At 45.6% G+C, this 14,203-nt stretch overlaps 1 long non-coding RNA gene across 1 annotated transcript in view; it reads right to left on the reverse strand.

The window, feature by feature from the left end:
• Positions 1-14,203, reverse strand: part of LOC134482759 (uncharacterized) — a 72,534-nt gene that overhangs the window by 14,629 nt on the left and 43,702 nt on the right. The window contains exon 6 of the long non-coding RNA XR_010059295.1: positions 1-14,203. This exon is cut by the window's left edge and continues 13,050 nt beyond it; it is cut by the window's right edge and continues 15,626 nt beyond it. This is a non-coding gene — a long non-coding RNA (uncharacterized LOC134482759).

A 14,203-nucleotide genomic window follows, 5' to 3' on the forward strand; every position in this document is an offset into this window, starting at 1 on the left:
GTGAAGGTCCTGAGACAGTGGAGGTTCTTTGATAGTTAAGGTGATTGGTGAGTGAAGGTCCAGTGTCCGTTGAGGTCCTGCGACATTGGAGGTCCTACAGATATAGTAGACGTCCTGAGACAGTGGAGATGAGCCTGGAAGAGTGGAAGTCCTGTGACAGAGGAGGTCCTGTGACAGTGGTGGACATGCAACAGTGGAAATCCTTCAACACTGGAGGTCCTACAAAGGTAGAGGTCCTGAGACAGTAGATTTACAGTGAGAATGGAGGTCATGCAACAGTGGACTTTCTGTGCCAATTGACATCCTATAAATTCTAATTGGTGAGATAATCGATGTGCTTCAACAGTGGAGGTCCTACAATAGTGAAGGTCCTTCAAGAGTGGCAGCCTGATACACTGGAAAACCTGCAACAGTGGGCATCCCTTAAGAGTTGAGTTGCTGCAACAGTGAAAGTCCAGCAAATGTGTACATCCTGTGCTAGTAGATGTCCTCAAATTTGTAGTCCTTAGAAAGTGGAGTTGCCTAGACAGCAGAGTATCTATCACAGTGGAGTTGCTGCATAGTGGACATCAAAGTCCTGCTAATGTAGAAGCAATGAGCCAGCCAGTAATGACCATGGCAGTAATGATAATGGGTAACCACCTCAACATGATCTCACTTCTTCAAGTCATTGTGAGCAAAACAAAATTATGTCTCATCATGGAGCTTGTTGAAGGTCAACAGCTTTCCAAATTCATCCAAAAGTATGGCTACCTAGAACAGGACAAGGTCAGGAAAATATTTTGCAAAGAACAGCAGTGATGATCTACTGCCATGGGCACACAATGTTTCACAGCTACCTGAAGCCATATAATATAATGTTGGATTTCAATGGAAAAGCCACAATCAGCAACTTTATCCATAGTACCCCAATTGAACAGGGCAAATGCTAAACCGGCACTATGGTGCTTACAATTTTGGTGCCCTTGAACTCTTCTTTGTCAATGTTTATGGTCAACCATCATAATTTTCTATTACTAACAGTAAACCCCAGATATAAGCTGACAATCACAGATGTAATAACGCAATCCTGCTTCAAAGAATGGGAGGAAAGTAATAAAATATATTCAGTTCTAAGCCCGAGATATAAAGAATCTTTATATTAAAGATAGTATAACCAGACCATGGCCTCCAATTGCTTACTGGAAGGGCAGGCTATCCAAGTGCCTGGCTTCACAACCAGTCTCAGACTGGCTCCATTCCCTACCCTTATGATTATGCTGCTTTCCCACTAGGACTTTAGAGTGGAAACCAACCCACCATTGGCACATTGGACTTGTCATCCCCCCTGGCCTCGTTTCTGCCTATGTCCAAAACACTAGTCATAGAGGATTAAGAACCACTGAGACTGGCCTTCTCCTCCAGGCACTCCAGATGACACCCATGCAGGACAAAGAATACATGCTAGAGTGTCTGCTGCCTTCAGTCAACAAGCAGTCTCAGGGAGAACAGAAGCAGTAATGACAACACAGAAGACAATACATGATATTTTCTTGGACAAGAAAGGAAAAGTCAAAGTCATGGTCTTTGGCCTTATGAACCAAGTTGATATAGGGCAAATACAGAACCAACACTATGATGATTACCCTTTGCTTTTATCTCTCTGTGCCTCTGGAGTAGGCAAGTCTGTCCCCAGCATGGCCTGGCCCAGAGGATTTAAGAGATGGTCTAAGAAATTAGGAATATCCAAATGAAGCAGTGTTCTTTTGTTCGATCATGCAAGAAAACTCCCCTGGGACAGGACAGTGTCTGTCCTGAGAAATGAGGGATAGACACAGCATCCAAAGAACAAGCAGCAGGCAGGCACAGCCCAGGTACCTTTGTGCCTTGTCCTGCCCAGTTTGCTCTGTGCTGATTCCTCCTGTGTCTCTGATTTCCATTTCTGCAAATAGTTTCCGTTTTAACTTCGGTAAGTACTGTCTGTTTCTTCCTCCTCCCCATGCCTTCTCCCTATTCTGGATTTCTCCTTTTCCCAGCAAGGACTCAATGTGACTGATGTGTACCCCGGACTACAGAGTTGTCCTGCTGACCCCATGCCTTCACCTGGACTGTAACACCCCCGAAACAAAACAGCTGCCACAAGGTGAGGTCTACAGGGCTGTGGGCTCGTGCAACCCTCTAGGGGCAACTGATCCTAGCACATCTGGTAATTAATCACAAGATGTGCAGGAAAAATTGTTATTTTTTCAAAAATACCATCACATTCCATTAAGCCTCAAAACTAATAACCAGCAATGCTTTCAAAAAAGGGACAGGGGAATTAATGAAACAGTGCAGATCCTGTGACAGTTTGGGGCCTGCAACTGTGGAGGCACTGGGATAGTGCAGTTTTGTATTTGAGGTTGTGAACATTGGAGGTCCTGTAAGAGTGGAGGTCCTGAGACATTGGAGATGGGACTGGTACAGTGGAAGTCCAGAGACAATGCATGTGCTGCAAGAGTGGATGTCCTGGAACAGCGGAATTCCTTAGACAGTGGAGGTCCTGCAATAGTGGATGTGTTTAGACAGGGGAGGTCCTCCAACAGTGGAGGTCTGTTACGGTGGAGGTTCTACAACAGTGGCACTCCTGTGATAGTGGAGGTTTTGAGACAATGTAAGGCTGGGAACAATGGAGATGCTATGCCAGGAGAGGTTCTACAAAAGTCTAGTCGGTGATAGAGTGGATGTTCTGAGACAGTGGAGATCTGGTGACAGTGGAGGTCCTGCACCATTGGAGGTTCTGGAACAATCGAGGTCCTGAGACAGTGTAGTTGCTCAGGCATTGGAGGTTAGGCAACATTGTAGGCCATGTGAGAGTGGAGGTGCTGGGAGAAATAAAAGTGATGGGACAGTGGAGGACCTGTGACTATTGTGGTCCTGCAACATTGGAAGTCCTTCATCAATTGGGGTCCTGGGATGTTTGAGAACCTGAAATATTGGATGTCCTGCAATATTGGAGGTGCTGATTCAGCAGAGATGAGCCTGGTTACAGTTGAGACCTGGCTAAAATGGAGGTGCAACCACACTGCAGGTCCTGCAAGAGTAAATGTCCTAATACAATGCAGTTGCTCCAAGTTTATAATTCCTGCAATACTTGGTTTTCTAGGACAGTGAAAATCCTACAAAAGCAGAGGTTGTGTGTCAGTTGAGGTTCTTTGACAGGGAATGTCCTAAAACAATGGACATCCTTCAACATTGGAGGTCTTGCAACAGTGGAGGTCCTGAGACAGTGCATTTGCACTGTCAGTGGAGGTCCAGAACAGAGGAATTTTTTTGGGCCAGTAGAGGTCCTGCAAAAGTCTAGCTGCGGAAAATGTGGATGTCCTACCACATCGGAGGTCCTGCAACAATTGAGGTAATGCAACAGTGTAAGTATACCTACTGTGGACATCCTGTGCTAGTAGAGGTCCTGCAAGTTGGCGTTGCTGAGACTGTGAAGGTGCAGGGACACTGAAGGTTCTGCAAAAATGGAGGTCCTTATAACAGTTGAGGAACTGCAACTGTGGATGACCTGTGCTAGTAGAGTTCCTGCAATTTGAAAGTCCTGAGTCAGTGGAGGGGCTGAGACACTGGAGGTCTTTTGACAATGCAGGTCCTTGTCACCGTGGAGGTGCTGTGATATAGGAGGTCTTACAACAGTAGAGGTCCTTGTAACAGTTGAAGTGCTGTGACAGTGGAAGTCCAGGGGCAGTACAATTCCTGTGCCAGTAGAGATCTTGCAGTTTGGAGGTAATGAGACTGTGGAGTTTCCTGACAGCTGCGGTACTACCACAGTGGAGGTCCTGTGACAAGGGAGGTCTTAGGATAGTGCAGTGACTGGGACAGTGAAAGTCCTGCTACTGTGGTTATCAAAGTGCATGCAAAGAAGCAGCAAGGGTGCCAGTCAGACAAGAGCATGGCCAATATAATGAAGATATTCATCCACACCAATATCATATTGCTTCACCAGGTAATTGAGTCTGAGACACATCTATACCTTCTCATGGAGCTGGTTGAAATTCTATAGCTTTACAAATTCATCTGAAAGTCTTGCCACCTCGAGGAAGACAAGGTCAGGGAAATATTTAGGCAAATATTAGCAGACTCGATATACTGTGATGGGCACGGTGTAGTTCACAGAGACTTGAAATCGAGTGATATTTTGTTACACAAGAACGGAAAAGTCAAAATCATCAACTTTGGCCTTTCCTAGCAAAGTTGAACCTGAGAAAACGATGAGCTGGCACTACGGTGTTTACAATTTTGATGCCTGTTATTACATCCTAGGCAAACATTGTAATGGAACAAAGAACAATATTTGAGTTAAGGAGTAGGCTTATATTTCACTGTTGTAGGATTTGACTCAGTTGTTATAAAAAGGTGAGAAGACATGTTGTGGCCGGTGTGTATCCTGCCCACTGTTGGGTGTCCGAAGAGCTGGAGATCTGTGTAGCATCTTAATGGCAGTCAACCCCAGATATGGGTTGATAGTCATAGAAGTAGTGATGTACCCCTGGTCAATGAAGAGTGGAAGTGGTTCCCAAATCCTTGGAGGAACTGATCCCCCTCACGCCAGACACTGCTAATGTGGAAGCAATTGGATATTTTGGGCTTCGAGCCTAAGATATTATAGATACATCAAAGAAAATATTACCAGACCGTGGCATCCCATTGCTTACTGTAAGGGCAGGCTCTCTATGGGCATTGCTGCAGATCCCAAGGTCAGCAAGTTTGTCCAGTTATGGCAACATTCCCTACCCCTGGTGATGGCACTGATTTCCCTCTAGGACTAAAGAGAAGTAGAAGTGAGAACACCATAGACACATTGGTCTCCTCATCTTCCAAGGGTCTAATGTCTGCCTATAATAATGAGGCTAGTCAAAAGGAAGCAGAAGAGTCACTGGACTGCCCTTCTCTCCAGGACACTTCCGATGACAGCCACACTGGACAAAGCATATATACATGACAGAGGTTTCCCCTGCATTTACTCAGCAAGCAGACACACTTACAAGAGCAGCACCAATTAGAACATAAAGGACAACCTATTCTCCAGGTGTTTGTCAGCTGAGAGCAGGCCTTTCCCCAGCTGGGGCCTTCCCAGAGGACTTAAAGGATGGACCAAGAAGATGAGAGAATCCCTCAAGTTGTGTTTCTGCTTTACATCAAGAAAGAAACCTTACATGAGGCAGAACAGTGTTCTCTCAGAAATGAGGCATGGCGAGAGCACCCCGAGAACAAGCAGAAGGCACAACCGAGGTACCTTTGTGCTTTACCCCTCCCACTTTGCTTTGTGGTCATTCTTCCTTTGGCTCTGTTTTCCATTTCCCCACAATTCTTACCTTCTTATACTCTCTAAGTACTTCACGATTCTTCCTCCACCACAAGCTTTCTCCGTCTTGTGGATTTCTCCTTTTCCCAGCTGGGACTCAATACGACTTAATTGTACTCCACTCCACAGAGTTGTCTTGCTGATCCAATCCCTTCACCTGAACTGTATGACCCTCTAAGCACAACAGCTTCAACAAGATGAGGGCTACAGAGCTATCAGATCAGGGAATCTTCCATAGGTTACTGGTCCTAGCACATGTGGCCATTAATCACAAATGATACAGGACAAATTCTTATGTTTTCAAAAGTAACATTACATTCCATTCATCCTCAAATCTAATAACTGGTAATGCCTTTGAAAAAGTGTAATTAGAGTTGCTGCAATAGTGCAGATCCTGTGAAGAGGTAGGTCCTGTAACAGTGGAGGCACTGAAATAGTGCAGGTTCTGGGACAGTGAAGGTCCTTTGAAAGTGGAGGCACTGCGATAGGGGAGGTCATTCTACCTACAGTGGAGATGCTGCACAATTGAAGATTTGGCTACAGCGGTGGTCCTGTGACAACTGAGGTCCTGCAAAATTGTAATTGCTGACACAGTGGTATTCCTGTAAATGTAGAGATCCTGTGACAGTGAAGGTGCAGCATCATTAGAGGTCCTGCTTCAGTTGATGTCCTGAAACACTGTAGTTGCTTTGACCCTGGTAGTGCTACAACAGTGGAAGTTCTGGGACAGTGGAGGTTATAGGCTAGTGGAGGGCTTACCAACAGTGCATATCCTGTGCCAATGCTGGTCCTACAAAAGTGTAGTTGCTGAGTCATTGGAGGTCCTGTGACAGTGGAGGTCCTGCAGCAATGGAGGTCCTGTGACAGTGGAGATTCTTCAACATCTCAGGCTCTGGGACAGTGGAGCTGGTTGATGTATGGACAGTGGAGGTTCTGCAATAGTGGAGGTGTTTAGACAATGGAGGTCCTGTAATAGCATTTTCTCAGTTCTGGATTTCTACTCATCCCAGAGGGGACTCACTATGACTGATATGTAGCCCACTCTACAGAACTGTGTCCTGCTGATCCCATCCCTTAACCTGGATTCAACTTCTCCCAAAACACAACACCTCTGACCAGGTGAAGACTGGTGGACTAAGGGCTCATGGAATCTTCCAGGGGATATCAGTCCTAGAATATGTGGTCATCAATCACATGTGATGCAGAAAAAATTCCTGTGTTTTCAAAAGTAATATCCCATTCCATTAAGACTCAAATCTAATAACCAGCAATGTCAACAAAATGTGAAAGTAGAATTGGTGCAACAGTGCAGATCCTGCTACGGTGTAGGTCCTGCAACACTGGAGGTACTGCAACAGTAGAAGTCCAGCAACATTGGAGATCCTGCAATAATATGGGTCCTGAGACAGTGGAGATGAGGCTGGGACAGTGGAGGTGCTACAACAATGGAGGCACTCTAAGAGTGGGGGTCCTGCACCATGGAGGTCCTTCAAAAATGGAGGTACTTAAGACTGAGGTTGTCTGCAATAGTGGACATCCTAGGACAGTGGAGGTGCTTCAACAGTGGAGGTCCTGTGTTAGTTAAGGTACTGAGACAGTGGAGGACCATCAGCAATGGAGGTCCTGGGCCACTACAGGTCCTGCAAAACTCTACTAGCTATCCTGCAACTGTGGATATCTTTTAACAGTGGAGGTCATGCAACATTGGAGGTCCCTGAGACAGGAAATTGGTCCGATATTGGAGGTCCTGCAACAGTGTAGGTCCTGCGACAGTGAAGGAGTTGGGACAGTTAAGGTGATTGGACAGTGGAGATCCAGTGTCATTTGAGGTCCTGTGACATTAGAGGTCCAACAGTTATAGTGTAGGTCCTGAGACAGTAGAGATGAGTCTGGGAGAGTGGAGGTCCTGCAAAAATAAGTGTGCTAAGACATGGGAGATCCTGCAACAGTGAATGTCCCGAGACACTGGAGTTTCTGAGATAGTGGATGTGCTTGACCAGTGGAGGTTCTCCAAGAGTGGAGGTCCAAAGCAATGAAGGTCCTGTGACTGCATAAGTGCTGAGAGAGTGGCGATCCTGTGACAGAGAAGGTCCTGTGATAGTGGTGGCCCTGAAACAGTGTATGTGCTTCAACACTGGAGGTCCTGCAACAGTGAAGGTCCTGATACGGTGGATTTATCATGACATTGAAGAACCAGCAACTGTGGACTTTCTATGCCAGTTGACATTCTGCAAAATTCTAGATGCTGAGAGAATGGATGTGCTGCAACAGTGGAGGTCCTACAATAGTGGGGGTCCTTCAAGAAGGGAGGTGCTAAGACACTGGAAATCTTGCTAAAGTGGATGTCTTTTAAGAGTTGAGTTGCTACAAGAGTGAAAGTCCTGCAAAAATGTACATTCTATGCCAGGGGAGGTCCTGCAATTTGGAGGTCCTGAGAAAGTGGAGTTGCCTGAGAGTGGAGGTTCTACCACAGATTAGGTCCTGTGACAGTGGCTGTCAAAGTCCTTGTAATGGAGAAATAATAATGCCAGCCAGTAATGACCATGGCAGTGATGATGATGGGTGACAACCCCAACATCACGTGGCTTCTTCAAATAATTGAGACCAAAACAATATTATATCTTGTCTTGGAGCTTGTTGAAGCTCAACAGTTTTACAAATACATCCAAAAGTATGGCTACCTAAAGCAGGACAAGTCAGTAAAATATATTGCAAATATTAGCAGTGATGAACTACTGCCCTGGGCACACAATATTTCACAGGGACCTGAAGCCAAATAGTATTTATCTTGGATATTAATGGAAAAAAACAAAATAATCGAATTTCGCCTTAGTACCCGAGTTGAACCAGGGCAAATGCTGAAGCACCACTGTGGTGCTTACACTTCTGTTGCCCCTGAACTCCTCTTTGTCAACGTTTATGATGGTCAACCATCATCATTATCTCTTAATCACAGTAAACCCCAGATATAGGCTGACAGTCACAAACCTCATAATGCAACCTTGCTTCAAATAATGGGAGGGTTTCCCAAATCCCTATGAGGAAATGATACCTCAGGCCACACCCTAGAATTGTGGAAGTGATGTAATATATTCAGTTCTAAGCCCAAGAAATAAAGATTCTTTAAATCAAAAAAAATTATTAACGGATAATGGCGTCCAATGGCTTACTGAAAGGGCAGGCTATCCAGGTGCTGGCTTCATAACCAGGCTCCCTCATTGAGTCCAGTTAGGGCTCCATTCCCTACCCTTAAAGATTATGCTGCTTTCCCTCTAGGACTTCAGAGGAGTGGAAACCAACCCACCATTGGCACATTGAACTTGTCATTCCCCATGGCCTCTTTTATGCCTATGTCCATAACTCTAGTCATAGAAGATTCAGAAGAACCACTGGGACTGGCCTTTTCTTCAGGCCACTCCAGGTGACAGCACACTGGACAAAACATACATGGCAGGGTGTCTTCTGCCTTCAGTCAACAAGCAGCCTCAGGGAGAACGAAAGCAGCAATGAAACCACAGAAGACATCCTATTATCCCTCTGGGCCTCAGGAGAGGGCAAGACTGTCCCAAGCAGGAGCATGCTCAGATGATTTACAGGGTGGACCAAGAAATTAGGAATATCCAAATCAAGCAGTATTCCTGTGCTCCATCAAGCAAGAAAACTCTCCTGGGACAGCACAGTGTCTCTCCTGAGAAATAAAGGCTAGAGTACATCCAAAGAACAAGCAGCAGGCAGGCTCAGCGCAGGTACCTTTGTGCTTTGTCCTACCCAGTTTGTTCTGTGCTGGTTCCTCCTGTGTCTCTGGTTTCCATTTCTGCAAAATTGTTTCTGTTTCACCTATTCTAGCATTGTATGATTCTTACTCCACCATAAGCCTTCTTTCAGTTCTGGATTTCTACCCTTCCCAGCAGGAACTCAACACAACTGATGTGTACCCCACACTAGAGTTATCCTTCTGACCGCATGCCTTCACCTGGACTTTAGCACTCCCAAAAGACAACAGAACCCACAAGGTGAGGCTTCGAAGGCTATCGGCTCATTGAGTTTTCTATGCGCTACTGATCTAGCACATCTGGACATTAATCACAAGAGCTGAAGAAAAAATTCTTAACTTTTCAGAGGTAGCATCACATTTCATGAAGCCTCAACACTAACAACAAGCAATGCTTTCAAAAATGTGACAGTGGAGCTGGTGCAGCAGTGCAGATCCTCTGACAGTGTAGGTCCTGTAACAGTGGAGGCACTGAGATAGTGGAGTTACTTTCACAGTGGAGGTCATGCAACATTGGAAGACCTGCACGAGTGGAAGTCACGATACAGTGGAGATTTGACTGCTGTAGTGGAGGTCAGGAGACAATGCACATGCTGCAAGAGTGGATGTTCTGCAACAGTGGAGGTCTTGGACAGTGGAGGCCCTGTGACAGTGAAGGTTCTACAACAGTGGCATTTCTGTGATAGTAGAGGTCTTTAGACAATGTAAGACCAGCAACAATGGAGATCCTGGGCCAGTAGAGGTCCTGCAAAAGTCTAGGTGGTGATAGAGTGGATGTCCTGAGACAGTGGAGGTCCATGACAGTGGAGGTCCTGCACCATTGGAGGTTCTGGAACATTGAGGTCCTGAGACAGTGCAGTTGCATAGACATTGGAGTTCCTGCCAACAGTGTAGGTCCTGTGAGAGTGGAGGTGCTAGGAGAATGAAGGTTATGGACAGTGTAACTTTTGTGTTCCTAAAATGATGGAGGTCCTGCAATAGTTGAGGTCTTGATACAGTGCAGTTCTTCCAACTTTGGAGGCCCTGCAACAGAATAGGTCTTGGGAAAGTGGAGGTTCTGGGACAGTAAAGGTGATGGGACAAAGGAGGTGCTGCATCACTTGAGGTCCTGGGACATTAGAGGTCCTGCAATATTAGAGGTCCTTAGAAAAGTAGAGGTCCTGAATGAGTGCATTTGCACTGACAGTGGAGGTCCAGCAACAGTGGACTTTCTCTGCCAATAGAGGTCCTGCCAAAGTGTAGCTGTTGAGAAAGTGGATATCCTACAACGTTGGAGGACGGGCATTAGTGAATGCCCTGAGACACTGGAGATCCTGAAATAGTTGGTTTGCTTGGACAGTGAAGGTACGACAAAAGTGGAGATCCTGCATCAGTGGAGGGGTTTGGATAAAATGGAGGTGCTGCCACACTATTGGTCCAGCAACAGTGAATATCATGAGACAATGCATTTTCAATGACAGTGGATCTCCAGCAACAGTGGGATTTCTGTGCCAGTAGAGGTCCTGCAAATTCTAGAAGCTGAGAGGGTCCATGTCCTGCAACGCTGTGGGTCCTGCAACAGTTGAGGTACTTCAACAGTGTACGTCCAGCTACCATGGATATCCTGTCCTAGTAGAGGTCCTGAAAATTGGCCTTGCTGAGACAGTGGATTATCCTGTGAGAGTGGAGGTCCTATGACACTGGAGGGGATGGGACAGTGGAGGTCATGCCAAAATTGCAGTCCTTGTAATGGTTGAGTGGTTATGACAGTGGAAGTCTAGCAACAGTGGACATCTTGTGTCAGCAGAGGTCCTATAACATAAAGGTCCTAGGACAGTGGAGTTACTGAGACATTGGCGGTCCTGTGAGTATGGAAATTCTTTTAACAGTTGAGGTGCTGTGACACTGGAAGTACAGAAAATGTAAATGTCCTCTGATAGGAGAGCTCCTGCAAATTGGAGCTGCTGAGAGAGGGGAGGTCCTGCAACAGTAGTGATCCTGAGACAGTAGAGATCCTGCAACAGTGGAGGGGCTGAGACACTGGAGGTCATTTGACAGTGGACTTCTTTTAATTGTAGAGGTGCTATGACAAGGGGGTTCTGCAATGATAGAGGTCCTTGTTACAGTTGAGGTACTCCAACAGTGGAAGTTTAGGGACAGTAACTTCCAGTGCCTGTAAAGGTCTTGCAATTTGGAGGGTCTGAGACAGTGAAGTTGCCTGACCACAGACACCCTACCACAATATTGGTCCTTTGACTGTGGAGGTCTTGGGATAGTGCAGGTGTTGGGACAGTGGAAGTTCTGCTACAGGGGTTATCAAAGTGCATGCAAAGAAGAAGCAATGGTGCCAGCCAAACATGACCATGGCAAATATAATGAAGATTTTCATCCACCCCAACATCATCTTGCTTCTCCAATTGAGTCTGAGACAAGTCTAATAACTTATCATGAAACTGGTTGAAATTTTACAGCTTTACAAATACATTTGAAAGTCTTTCCCCTTAGAGGAGTACAGGGTCAAGGAAATATTTGGGTAAATATTAGCAGGCTTAATCTACGGCTATGGGCACTGTAAAAGTACACAGTGACCTGAAACCAGATTATATTCTGTTAGAGAAGAATGGAAAAGTCAAAATCATCAACTTTGGCCTTCAAGGCAAGTCAAATTTGGGCAAATGCTGAACTGGCAGCATGGTGCTTATCCTAATGGTGCACCTGATCTCTTCCTAGGAAAACGTTAGGATGTTCCAAAAACAAAATAAACCCAACATATGGACTTAGGAGTTGGGTTAGATTTTGTCATACAAGAGCTGAGGAGACAGGTTGTGAGTGGTGTGTATCCGGCCCACTGTGGGGTGTCAGAAGAGGCAGCTTAGCCTCCTAATGACAGTGAATCACAGATATGGGCTAACAGTCACATAGGTGATGACACACCCATGCTCAATGAAGACTGTAAGTGGTTCCCAAATCCCTATGAGGAAATGATCCCTCTCATGCCAGACACTCCACTTGTGAAAGCAATGTAATATATTGGGTTTTGAGGCCAAGAGATTATAGATTCACTGTATCAGGGAAGGTACAACCAGAGCATGGCATCTTATTACTTAATGTAAGGGGAAGCTATTCACCGGCATGGCTGCATAACCCAGGCTCAGCAAGTTTGTCCAGTTAGGGCCCCATTCCCCACCCTTGCTGATGGCACTGATTTCCCTCTAGGACTAAAGAGGAATAGAAGTGAGTACACTGTAGACATATTGGTCTCATCTTCCAATGGTTAAGTGTCTGACTATGATCTTAAGCCTAGTCAAAGAGGAGGCAGAAGGGTCTGCCCTTCTTTTCAGGATACAGCCAATGCCACCCACACTGAATAAAGCATACATACATGCTGGAAGTGCCCTGTGTCTTCAATCAACAATCAACCACACTTAGAAGAGCAGTAGCAATGAGAACACAGAGGACAACCTACTTTCCTGCTGTTTCTCAGCAGAGAGGACTTTCCCCAGCTAGGGCCTTCCCAGAGGCTTTGAAGGAACGAACAAATTTCAATAGGGAATTCACTGATGAAGTTGTGTTGCTGCTTTCTTTCAAGAAAGAAACTTTATATGGGGAGAAGAGAGTGTTCTCCCAGAAATGAGGCACAAGGCGATCGTCCAGAGAACATGCAGAAGGCACAACCCAGGTACATTTGTGCTTTGTCCATCCCAGTTTGCTCTGTGCTCATTCTTCCTCTGTCTCTGTTTTCCAGTTCCCCATAATTCTTACCTTCTTATATTCTCTAAATATTTTACGATTCTTCCTCTAACCCAAGCCTTCTCCCTCTTCTGGATTTCTTCCCAGCAGGGACTCAATATGACTGCTGTGTACCCCACTCTAGAGCGTGGTCTTGCTGACTGCATCCCTTCACCTGAAGTTTATCATCCTCTGAAAACACCAGTTTCCACAAGGTGAGGTGGAGAGTGCTATGACCTCATGGAATCTTTCCATAAGTTACTGGTCCTAGCACATGTGGCATTAATCACAAGAGGCACAGAACAAATTCTTATGTTTGCGAAAGTAACATCACATTCCATTCAGCCTCAAATCTAATAACCAGTAATGCCTTTGTAAAAGTGCAATTAGAGTTGCTGCAACAGTGCAGATCCTGTGAAGAGGTAGGTCCTGCAACAGCAGAGGCACTGAAATTGTGCAGGTTCTGTGACAGTGAAGGTCCTTTGAAAGTGGAGGCACTGCGATAGGGGAGGTCATTCTACCTACAGTGGAGGTGCTGCAAAATTGAAGGTTCGGCTACAGTGGAGGTCCTGTGACAACTGAGGTCCAGCTATTGGAATTGATGATACAGGAGTATTCCTGTAACTGTAGAGATCACGTGACAGAGAAGTTGGAGCATCATTGGAGGTCCTGCTTCAGTTGATGTCCTGAAACAGTGTAGTTGCTGTGACCATGGTGGTGCTACAACAGTGGAAGTCCTGGGATAGAGCAGGTTATAAGACACTGGAGATCCTGCGACAGTTGTAGTGCTCCTACAGTGGAGGTCCTGTGACAGTGGAGGTCCTGCAGCAATGGGTGATCTGTGACAGTCGAGTTGATATATGGATAGTGGAGGCCCTACTATAGTAGAGGTGTTTCCACAGTGAATGTCCTGCAATCATAGTGTTGTTTGGACTGTGCAGTTCCTTGGACAGAGGAGTTCTTGTGACATTGATGATCTTATGACATTGGACGTTGTAAGACACTTGAGCTCCGGCACAGTAGAAGTCCTGTGATAGTTGAGATACTGAGACACTTGAAGTCCTGTAACAGTGGAGTTGACACACAGACAGTGGACTTCCTGAGGTAGTGGTGGTGCTTAAACAGTGGATGTCCTGTGACAGAGGAGGTCTTGCGATATAGGAAGAACAACATATGCTGGCTGGACCACCCAGTGCTTCCAGTAATAGACCACCAACCAAGGGGTGTACAGGGATATGATGTGTGTGTGTGTGTGTGTGTGTGTGTGTGTGTGTATACATATATATATATATATATGTATATATATATATATATATATATATATAAAATTTTCTCAAACACAGTTTAAATCTCTTAAGTGTGCTCTCAAATCTGCCCTAATTCACATAAATCAGTCA

The sequence above is a fragment of the Rattus norvegicus genome, chromosome 1 (genome assembly GCF_036323735.1).
Source record: "Rattus norvegicus strain BN/NHsdMcwi chromosome 1, GRCr8, whole genome shotgun sequence".
Taxonomy (NCBI): Eukaryota; Metazoa; Chordata; class Mammalia; order Rodentia; family Muridae; genus Rattus; species Rattus norvegicus.